We start from the raw sequence: 10,268 nt of genomic DNA on the forward strand, positions 1-10,268 counted from the left end.
TGATACCCTCTGCAATGCATTACAATACATCTTTATTGTAATGCATTGCCTGTTAGTGTATTACACTGAGTAATACACTAAGGCCCCTTTCACACGGGTGAGTATTCCGCGCAGGTGCAATGCGTGAGTAGAATTAATTTCTATGGGGCTGTGCACATGAGCGGTGATTTTCACGCATCACTAGTGTGTTACGTGAAAATCGCAGCATGCTCTATATTCTGCGTTTTTCACGCAACGCAGGGCCCATAGAAGTGAATGGGGCCGCGTGAAAATCGCAAGCATCCTCAAGCAAGTGCGGATGCGGTACGATTTTCACGCATGGTTGCTAGGTGACGATCGGCGGATACAGCAAGGGCCCGTCTATCAGGGACTGCCGGGCCCTTCCGTGATCGGGCGCGCACCGGTCCGTTGCCCGCCCGATCACCATGGAAGTAATAGTACATCAAAATGCGGCAAGTCACTTGCAGCCATGACGTACTATTACGTCATGTGTCGGGAAGGGGTTAACCACCTCAGCCCCCAGTGCTTAAACACCCTGAAAGACCAGGCCACTTTTTACACTTCTGACCTACACTACTTTCACCGTTTATTGCTCGGTCATGCAACTTACCACCCAAATGAATTTTACCTCCTTTTCTTCTCACTAATAGAGCTTTCATTTGGTGGTATTTCATTGCTGCTGACATTTTTACTTTTTTTGTTATTAATCGAAATTTAACGATTTTTTTGCAAAAAAATGACATTTTTCACTTTCAGTAGTAAAATTTTGCAAAAAAAAACGACATCCATATAGAAATTTTGCTCTAAATTTATAGTTCTACATGTCTTTGATAAAAAAAAAATGTTTGGGTAAAAAAAAAATGGTTTGGGTAAAAGTTATAGCGTTTACAAACTATGGTACAAAAATGTGAATTTCCGCTTTTTGAAGCAGCTCTGACTTTCTGAGCACCTGTCATGTTTCCTGAGGTTCTACAATGCCCAGACAGTACAAACACCCCACAAATGACCCCATTTCTGAAAGTACACACCCTAAGGTATTCGCTGATGGGCATAGTGAGTTCATAGAACTTTTTATTTTTTGTCACAAGTTAGCGGAAAATTATGATTTTTTTTTTTTTTTTCTTACAAAGTCTCATATTCCACTAACTTGTGACAAAAAATAAAAAGTTTTATGAACTCACTATGCCCATCAGCGAATACCTTGGGGTCTCTTCTTTCCAAAATGGGGTCACTTGTGGGGTAGTTATACTGCCCTGGCATTCTAGGGGCCCAAATGTGTGGTAAGGAGTTTGAAATCAAATTCTGTAAAAAATGACCTGTGAAATCCGAAAGGTGCTCTTTGGAATATGGGCCCCTTTGCCCACCTAGGCTGCAAAAAAGTGTCACACATCTGGTATCTCCGTACTCAGGAGAAGGTGGGGAATGTGTTTTGGGGTGTCATTTTATATATACCCATGCTGGGTGAGAGAAATATCTTGGCAAAAGACAACTTTTCCCATTTTTTTATACAAAGTTGTCATTTGACCAAGATATTTATCTCACCCAGCATGGGTATATGTAAAAAGACACCCCAAAACACATTCCTCAACTTCTCCTGAGTACGGGGATACCAGATGTGTGACACTTTTTTGCAGCCTAGGTGGGCAAAGGGGCCCATATTCCAAAGAGCACCTTTCGGATTTCACTCCTCATTTTTTCCTGAATTTGATTTCAAACTCCTTACCACACATTTGGGCCCCTAGAATACCAGGGCAGTATAACTACCCCACAAGTGACCCCATTTTGGAAAGAAGACACCCCAAGGTATTCCGTGAGGGGCATGGCGAGTTCCTAGAATTTTTTATTTTTTGTCACAAGTTAGTGGAAAATGATGATTTGTTTTTTAATTTTTTTTTTCATACAAAGTCTCATATTCCACAAACTTGTGACAAAAAATAAAAACTTCCATGAACTCACTATGCCCATCAGCGAATACCTTGGGGTCTCTTCTTTCCAAAATGGGGTCACTTGTGGGGTAGTTATACTGCCCTGGCATTCTAGGGGCCCAAATGTGTGGTAAGTAGGTAAATGACCTGTGAAATCCGAAAGGTGCTCTTTGGAATGTGGGCCCCTTTGCCCACCTAGGCTGCAAAAAAGTGTCACACATCTGGTATCTCTGTATTCAGGAGAAGTTGAGGAATGTGTTTTGGGGTGTCTTTTTACATATACCCATGCTGGGTGAGATAAATATCTTGGTCAAATGCCAACTTTGTATAAAAAAAATGGGAAAAGTTGTCTTTTGCCAAGATATTTCTCTCACCCAGCATGGGTATATGTAAAATGACACCCCAAAACACATTCCCCAACTTCTCCCGATTACGGAGATACCAGATGTGTGACACTTTTTTGCAGCCTAGGTGGGCAAAGGGGCCCATATTCAAAAGAGCACCTTTCGGATTTCACAGGTCATTTTTTACAGAATTTGATTTCAAACTCCTTACCACACATTTGGGCCCCTAGAATGCCAGGGCAGTATAACTACCCCACAAGTGACCCCATTTTGGAAAGAAGAGACCCCAAGGTATTCGCTGATGGGCATAGTGAGTTCATGGAACTTTTTATTTTTTGTCACAAGTTAGTGGAATATGAGACTTTGTATGAAAAAAAAAATAAAAAAAAAAATAAGCATTTTCCACTAACTTGTGACAAAAAATAAAAAATTCTAGGAACTCGCCATGCCCCTCACGGAATACCTTGGGGTGTCTTCTTTCCAAAATGGGGTCACTTGTGGGGTAGTTATACTGCCCTGGCATTTTCCAGGGGCCCTAATGTGTGGTAAGTAGGTAAATGACCTGTGAAATCCTAAAGGTGCTCTTTGGAATATGGGCCCCTTTGCCCACCTAGGCTGCAAAAAAGTGTCACACATGTGGTATCGCCGTATTCAGGAGAAGTTGGGGAATGTGTTTTGGGGTGTCATTTTACATATACCCATGCTGGGTGAGAGAAATATCTTGGCAAAAGACAACTTTTCCCATTTTTTTATACAAAGTTGGCATTTGACCAAGATATTTCTCTCACCCAGCATGGGTATATGTAAAATGACACCCCAAAACACATTCCCCAACTTCTCCTGAGTACGGCGATACCAGATGTGTGACACTTTTTTGCAGCCTAGATGCGCAAAGGTGCCCAAATTCCTTTTAGGAGGGCATTTTTAGACATTTGGATACCAGACTTCTTCTCACGCTTTGGGGCCCCTAGAATGCCAGAGCAGTATAAATACCCCACATGTGACCCCATTTTGGAAAGAAGACACCCCAAGGTATTCAATGAGGGGCATGGCGAGTTCATAGAAATTTTTTTTTTTTGGCACAAGTTAGCGGAAATTGATATTTTTAATTTTTTTCTCACAAAGTCTCCCGTTCCGCTAACTTGGGACAAAAAATTCAATCTTTCATGGACTCAATATGCCCCTCACGGAATACCTGGGGGTGTCTTCTTTCCGAAATGGGGTCACATGTGGGGTATTTATACTGCCCTGGCATTCTAGGGGCCCTAAAGCGTGAGAAGAAGTCTGAAATATAAATGTCTAAAAAATTTTACGCATTTGGATTCCGTGAGGGGTATGGTGAGTTCATGTGAGATTTTATTTTTTGACACAAGTTAGTGGAATATGAGACTTTGTAAGAAAAAAAAAAAAAAATTCTGCTAACTTGGGCCAAAAAAATATCTGAATGGAGCCTTACAGAGGGTGATCAATGACAGGGGGGTGATCAATGACAGGGGGGTGATCAATGACAGGGGGGTGATCAGGGAGTCTATATGGGGTGATCACCACAGTCATTGATCATGCCCCTGTAAGGCTTCATTCAGACGTCCGGATGCGTTTTGCGGATCCGATCCATCTATCAGTGCATCCGTAAAAATCATGCGGACATCTGAATGGAGCTTTACAGGGGGGTAATCAATGACAGGGGGGTGATCAGGGAGTCTATATGGGGTGATCACCACAGTCATTGATCATGCCCCTGTAAGGCTTCATTCAGACGTCCGGATGCGTTTTGCGGATCGGATCCATCTATCAGTGCATCCGTAAAAATCATGCGGACATCTGAATGGAGCTTTACAGGGGGGTGATCAATGACAGGGGGGTGATCAGGGAGTCTATAGGGGGTGATCACCACAGTCATTGATCATGCCCCTGTAAGGCTTCATTCAGACGTCCGGATGCGTTTTGCGGATCGGATCCATCTATCAGTGCATCCGTAAAAATCATGCGGACATCTGAATGGAGCTTTACAGGGGGGTGATCAATGACAGGGGGGTGATCAGGGAGTCTATATGGGGTGATCACCACAGTCATTGATCATGCCCCTGTAAGGCTTCATTCAGACGTCCGGATGCGTTTTGCGGATCGGATCCATCTATCAGTGCATCCGTAAAAATCATGCGGACATCTGAATGGAGCTTTACAGGGGGGTGATCAGGGAGTCTATATGGGGTGATCACCACAGTCATTGATCATGCCCCTGTAAGGCTTCATTCAGACGTCCGGATGCGTTTTGAGGATCGGATCCATCTATCAGTGCATCCGTAAAAATCATGCGGACATCTGAATGGAGCTTTACAGGGGGGTGATCAGGGAGTCTATATGGGGTGATCACCACAGTCATTGATCATGCCCCTGTAAGGCTTCATTCAGACGTCCGGATGCGTTTTGCGGATCCATCTATCAGTGCATCCGTAAAAATCATGCGGACATCTGAATGGAGCTTTACAGCGGGGTGATCAATGACAGGGGGGTGATCAGGGAGTCTATATGGGGTGATCACCACAGTCATTGATCATGCCCCTGTAAGGCTTCATTCAGACGTCCGGATGCGTTTTGCGGATCGGATCCATCTATCAGTGCATCCGTAAAAATCATGCGGACATCTGAATGGAGCTTTACAGGGGGGTGATCAGGGAGTCTATATGGGGTGATCACCACAGTCATTGATCACCCCCCTGTAAGGCTTCATTCAGACGTCCGGATGCGTTTTGAGGATCGGATCCATCTATCAGTGCATCCGTAAAAATCATGCGGACATCTGAATGGAGCTTTACAGGGGGGTGATCAGGGAGTCTATATGGGGTGATCACCACAGTCATTGATCACGCCCCTGTAAGGCTTCATTCAGACGTCCGGATGCGTTTTGAGGATCGGATCCATCTATCAGTGCATCCGTAAAAATCATGCGGACATCTGAATGGAGCTTTACAGGGGGGTGATCAGGGAGTCTATATGGGGTGATCACCACAGTCATTGATCATGCCCCTGTAAGGCTTCATTCAGACGTCCGGATGCGTTTTGCGGATCGGATCCATCTATCAGTGCATCCGTAAAAATCATGCGGACATCTGAATGGAGCTTTACAGGGGGGTGATCAGGGAGTCTATATGGGGTGATCACCACAGTCATTGATCACCCCCCTGTAAGGCTTCATTCAGACGTCCGGATGCGTTTTGAGGATCGGATCCATCTATCAGTGCATCCGTAAAAATCATGCGGACATCTGAATGGAGCTTTACAGGGGGGTGATCAGGGAGTCTATATGGGGTGATCACCACAGTCATTGATCATGCCCCTGTAAGGCTTCATTCAGACGTCCGGATGCGTTTTGCGGATCGGATCCATCTATCAGTGCATCCGTAAAAATCATGCGGACATCTGAATGGAGCTTTACAGGGGGGTGATCAGGGAGTCTATATGGGGTGATCACCACAGTCATTGATCACCCCCCTGTAAGGCTTCATTCAGACGTCCGGATGCGTTTTGAGGATCGGATCCATCTATCAGTGCATCCGTAAAAATCATGCGGACATCTGAATGGAGCTTTACAGGGGGGTGATCAGGGAGTCTATATGGGGTGATCACCACAGTCATTGATCATGCCCCTGTAAGGCTTCATTCAGACGTCCGGATGCGTTTTGCGGATCGGATCCATCTATCAGTGCATCCGTAAAAATCATGCGGACATCTGAATGGAGCTTTACAGGGGGGTGATCAGGGAGTCTATATGGGGTGATCACCACAGTCATTGATCATGCCCCTGTAAGGCTTCATTCAGACGTCCGGATGCGTTTTGAGGATCGGATCCATCTATCAGTGCATCCGTAAAAATCATGCGGACGTCTGAATGGAGCTTTACAGGGGGTTGATCAATGACAGGGGTGTAATCAATGACAGGGGGGTGATCAGGGAGTCTATATGGGGTGATCACCACAGTCATTGATCATGCCCCTGTAAGGCTTCATTCAGACGTCCGGATGCGTTTTGAGGATCGGATCCATCTATCAGTGCATCCGTAAAAATCATGCGGACATCTGAATGGAGCTTTACAGGGGGGTAATCAATGACAGGGGGGTGATCAATGACAGGGGGGTGATCAGGGAGTCTATATGGGGTGATCAGGGGTGATCAGGGGCTAATAAGGGGTTAATAAGTGACGGGGGGGGGGTGTAGTGTAGTGTAGTGGTGCTTGGTGGGACTTTACTGAGCTACCTGTGTCCTCTGGTGGTCGATCCAAACAAAGGGGACCACCAGAGGACCAGGTAGCAGGTATATTAGACGCTGTTATCAAAACAGCGTCTAATATACCTGTTAGGGGTTAAAAAAAACACATCTCCAGCCTGCCAGCGAACGATCGCCGCTGGCAGGCTGGAGATCAACTCTCTTACCTTCCGTTCCTGTGAGCGCGCGCGCCTGTGTGCGCGCGTTCACAGGAAATCTCGCCCATCGCGAGATGACGCATATATGCGTGACTCTGCGCAGGGCTGCCACCTCCGGAACGCGATCCTGCGTTAGGCGGTCCGGAGGTGGTTAAGTATAAATCACCCTCTTTCCCAATTTTACACACAAAATATATAAATAATAAATAAATAATTACATATTGCCACGTCCGAAAAGTCCAAAATATTTGCCATTTTTTGTCACCTTGTCCCCCCAAAAAATAGGATAGGACTGTTCTATTAAGGGCCGGACATTCCATAAAATGCGGAATGCACGCGGCTTTTTTGGTGTTTGTTTTTTTTTGCGTCGTATCGAATGGTATAGAGTATCGCAATACTTTTTTATTGTATTGAAACCGAAGTGAAAATTTTGGTATCGTGACAACCCTAATGTATGAATTGATTCTTCAGCTGCGAGGGGCTGTCTCTGCTACTGAAGAAACTCCCACTGGACGCTTGATTGACAGGGCTGGACATCTTGCCCGGCCAAAACAATCTAGCGCCTGCAAAACTGCACCAGGTAGCGGCACAAGCTCAGAGACTTTGCTACTGGAGCAGGGTGCAGCGGTGCAAGCGCAAGATTGTCCTCAGGATAGGTCATCAATATCAGATCGGCGGGGGTCTAACTCCCAGCGCTCCCGCTGATCAGCTGTCTAAAGAGACTGCAACGCTGGTAGGAGCGCTGCGTTCTCTTCACTGTTTACCTGCTCACCGTCGGCAGCACAGCGGCCAGCAGGTGGAATTACAGCGCCTCCGTCCTGTTCACTTGAATGGGAAGGAACAGTTGTAGTTACACTCCGTCCCATGCAAGTGAATGGGGCGGAGGAGCTGTAATTCCACCTGCTGACGCTGCAATGTAGATGGCGAGCAGGTAAACGGTGAAGAGAACGCAGCGCTCATAAAAGCGCTGCGGTCTCTTCGGACGGCTGATCGGTGGGGATGCCGTGAGTTGGACCCTCGCTGACAACCCCTTTAAGGTTTATGTGAAACTGGATACATTTAGCAGCTCCACTTTGGAATTTGATGTTTTAAAAATGTTTTGCCGAAACCCGGGATCCCAACTGAGCTATTTCGGCTGGGTGAGAGGGGTTGTGAGAGGGGTGGTGAGAGGGGTTGTGAAAGGTTAATTTTCAGTGGTGTGCTACTAAGCACTGACTGTAAAGATTATCTCCACAATCACTATGTGAGCAGTGGGGGAGTCCGATCTCTGGGACGCCAACTGATAAGCAGGGGCAGGGGTCACATTTCTTGCCAAATCGCTGCAGCCCCTTCACTGTTCTTCCAGACGTAGCAGTGATACCCATTCACAGTGTGGGTCCAGGGGGTTTTGATGGCCTATTGTAAGCGGAAGCCATTCATGGATATTCCTGGAAGCACTGTTATATTTTACAGCTGACACTCTGCTCTTTAATCTCTCAGGTGCTGCCGTCAGTAGCCACTGTGGCATCTAAGTAGTTAGACTGAGGGAAATGGCTCCCTCTGCCACCCCAGTAGTGTCCTCGTGACATGGTCATGGGGTTTTATTGGGTTTCCATAGCAACATAGAGTCTAATTGGCTGCCTGGCAGTTTTACACTGACAGGCATAATACTATTCAATATAGAAGCATTGCAATATATTATTGAAGTGATTAAAGTCCTGGCTTTTAGTATTGATGACCTATTCTCAGGATAGGTCATCAATATCAGATTGGCTGGGATCCGCCGATCAGCTGTATGACGAGATGGCATGCGCAGCACCCACGTGCCGTCTCCCGTCTCTCTTCCTGTTCACTGCTGCTGTCTATGGCACAGCAATGGTGAACAGGGAGTGAGATGGCACATGGACACTGTGCATGTATGTCCACCCAGCCGAAATAGCTCAGTTGGGAGAGCGTTAGACTGAAGATCTAAAGGTCCCTGGTTCGATCCCGGGTTTCGGCAAGTTGGAGGGGACAACATGTTTTTTTTTAAGGGTAAATCAGAGAAGGCTGTGCCCATACCTGCAAAAATGTTGGACAAAATAGCGTAGCATGGTGCTCTATTTTGCCCAGTAAAATACCAGGTTTTCTAATGGAAACTTGAGGGATCCCATTACAGTCAACTGGGCACAGTTTAGTTCCGTCACTTGATGGCTCTAGCGCTTCCGTTATTTTAATTCTTCTGCTCTTATAATGGAGCAGAACTATGGACTATGAAAAGCTGTTGTGAATCCAGCCTAAAAAGTAATGAAATATAATATATAATACAGTAAAAGTCCCAATATAAGGGCTCATGCACACGAACGTATGTACTTTGCGGTCTGCAAAACATGGATCCGCAAAAAAATGGATTACGTCCGATTTACATCAGTTTTTTTGGTGTGGATTCTTTGTAACGATGCCTGTCCTTGTTCGCAAAACGGACAAAAATAGGACATGTTCTGTTTTTTTGCGGAATGGACTTGCGGACATACGGATACAAAATGTGTTATTTTTTTAAGGCCTCATTAAAATGATTGGTTCCACGTACGGGCCACAAAAAAAACGGAACGGACACGGAAAAAAAAATACGTATGTGTGCATGAGCCCTAAATGATGGACTTTGAGTAAGTGGCATTATATATCTCATACTCTTGTAAGTGCCCTCTGTAGGGAGTGTATGCCCAGGAGGCTTGGCAACCATTTGCCTTCCCAGCTGAGTGACCACCATGTAAATGCATGTAGGTATACTCTTAAAGGGGTTATCCAGCTATTGATAGGATAGGTCATCATTATCCGATCAGTGGGGGTCCGACACCTTGCACTCCTGCTGATCAGCTATTACGGGGAGCTCTAAGCATCTCTCCCAAGCACATAGCTCAGATGTGACAGATGTACGGTGACGTTACATGGCCTAGGAATAGGCCACAGAGCTCATAGAGTGCCCGACAGCTGATCGGCGGGGGTCCTAGGTGTCAGACCCCTGCTGATCTGATATTGATGACCTATCCTGAGGATAGGTCATCAATATTAAAAGCCCAGACAACCCCTTTAAATGGGTATTCCCACCTGGGACATAGATGTGATATAGCTAGCATATGCTGTGACGAACCGCACCTTGCAGCCCTGCATGATGCCAGGATCACGCGATACGGTCTCGTCACTTTTACCAAGATGTGACGTTTAGCACTGCCTGGGAGTGCATAAGGTCAGCCTGGCACCGTTTTACACCTACACCTGCTGTCCAGGCTCACACACGGAGACACGGGGAGTGAGAGTGCGTGGCCCGTTCAATCTTCAGCGTGACGCAACACTCGTTTACAACCCTGAGAAGCTGAGAGAGCCCTTTCACCCCCCAAGTGAAACACAGCCCCTCCACCACCGTAGACTGCCACCAATTCCTCATTAGATATAAGCCCGGTCCGTTAACAGGATTATATCGGGCCAGAAAGCAGCCCAGGTAGCATGTAACGTTATGCCGAGACACGGACATGTGGGATTCGTAGACTGAAATACAAGAACAGTGCAAGATTAAATATGGTAACAGAATCTATGGCCATCATTACACAGCATACTTATAA

The 10,268-nt window shown here is 46.1% G+C and overlaps 1 non-coding gene across 1 annotated transcript; it reads left to right on the forward strand.

Moving 5' to 3' along the window:
• Positions 1 to 8,598: 8,598 nt before the first annotated feature.
• TRNAF-GAA lies at positions 8,599 to 8,671 on the forward strand. Its single transcript has one exon. It is a non-coding gene; the product is annotated as a tRNA-Phe (tRNA).
• Positions 8,672 to 10,268: the final 1,597 nt, after the last annotated feature.

The sequence above is a fragment of the Bufo bufo genome, chromosome 1 (assembly GCF_905171765.1).
Source record: "Bufo bufo chromosome 1, aBufBuf1.1, whole genome shotgun sequence".
In the NCBI taxonomy this organism is placed as follows: Eukaryota; Metazoa; Chordata; class Amphibia; order Anura; family Bufonidae; genus Bufo; species Bufo bufo.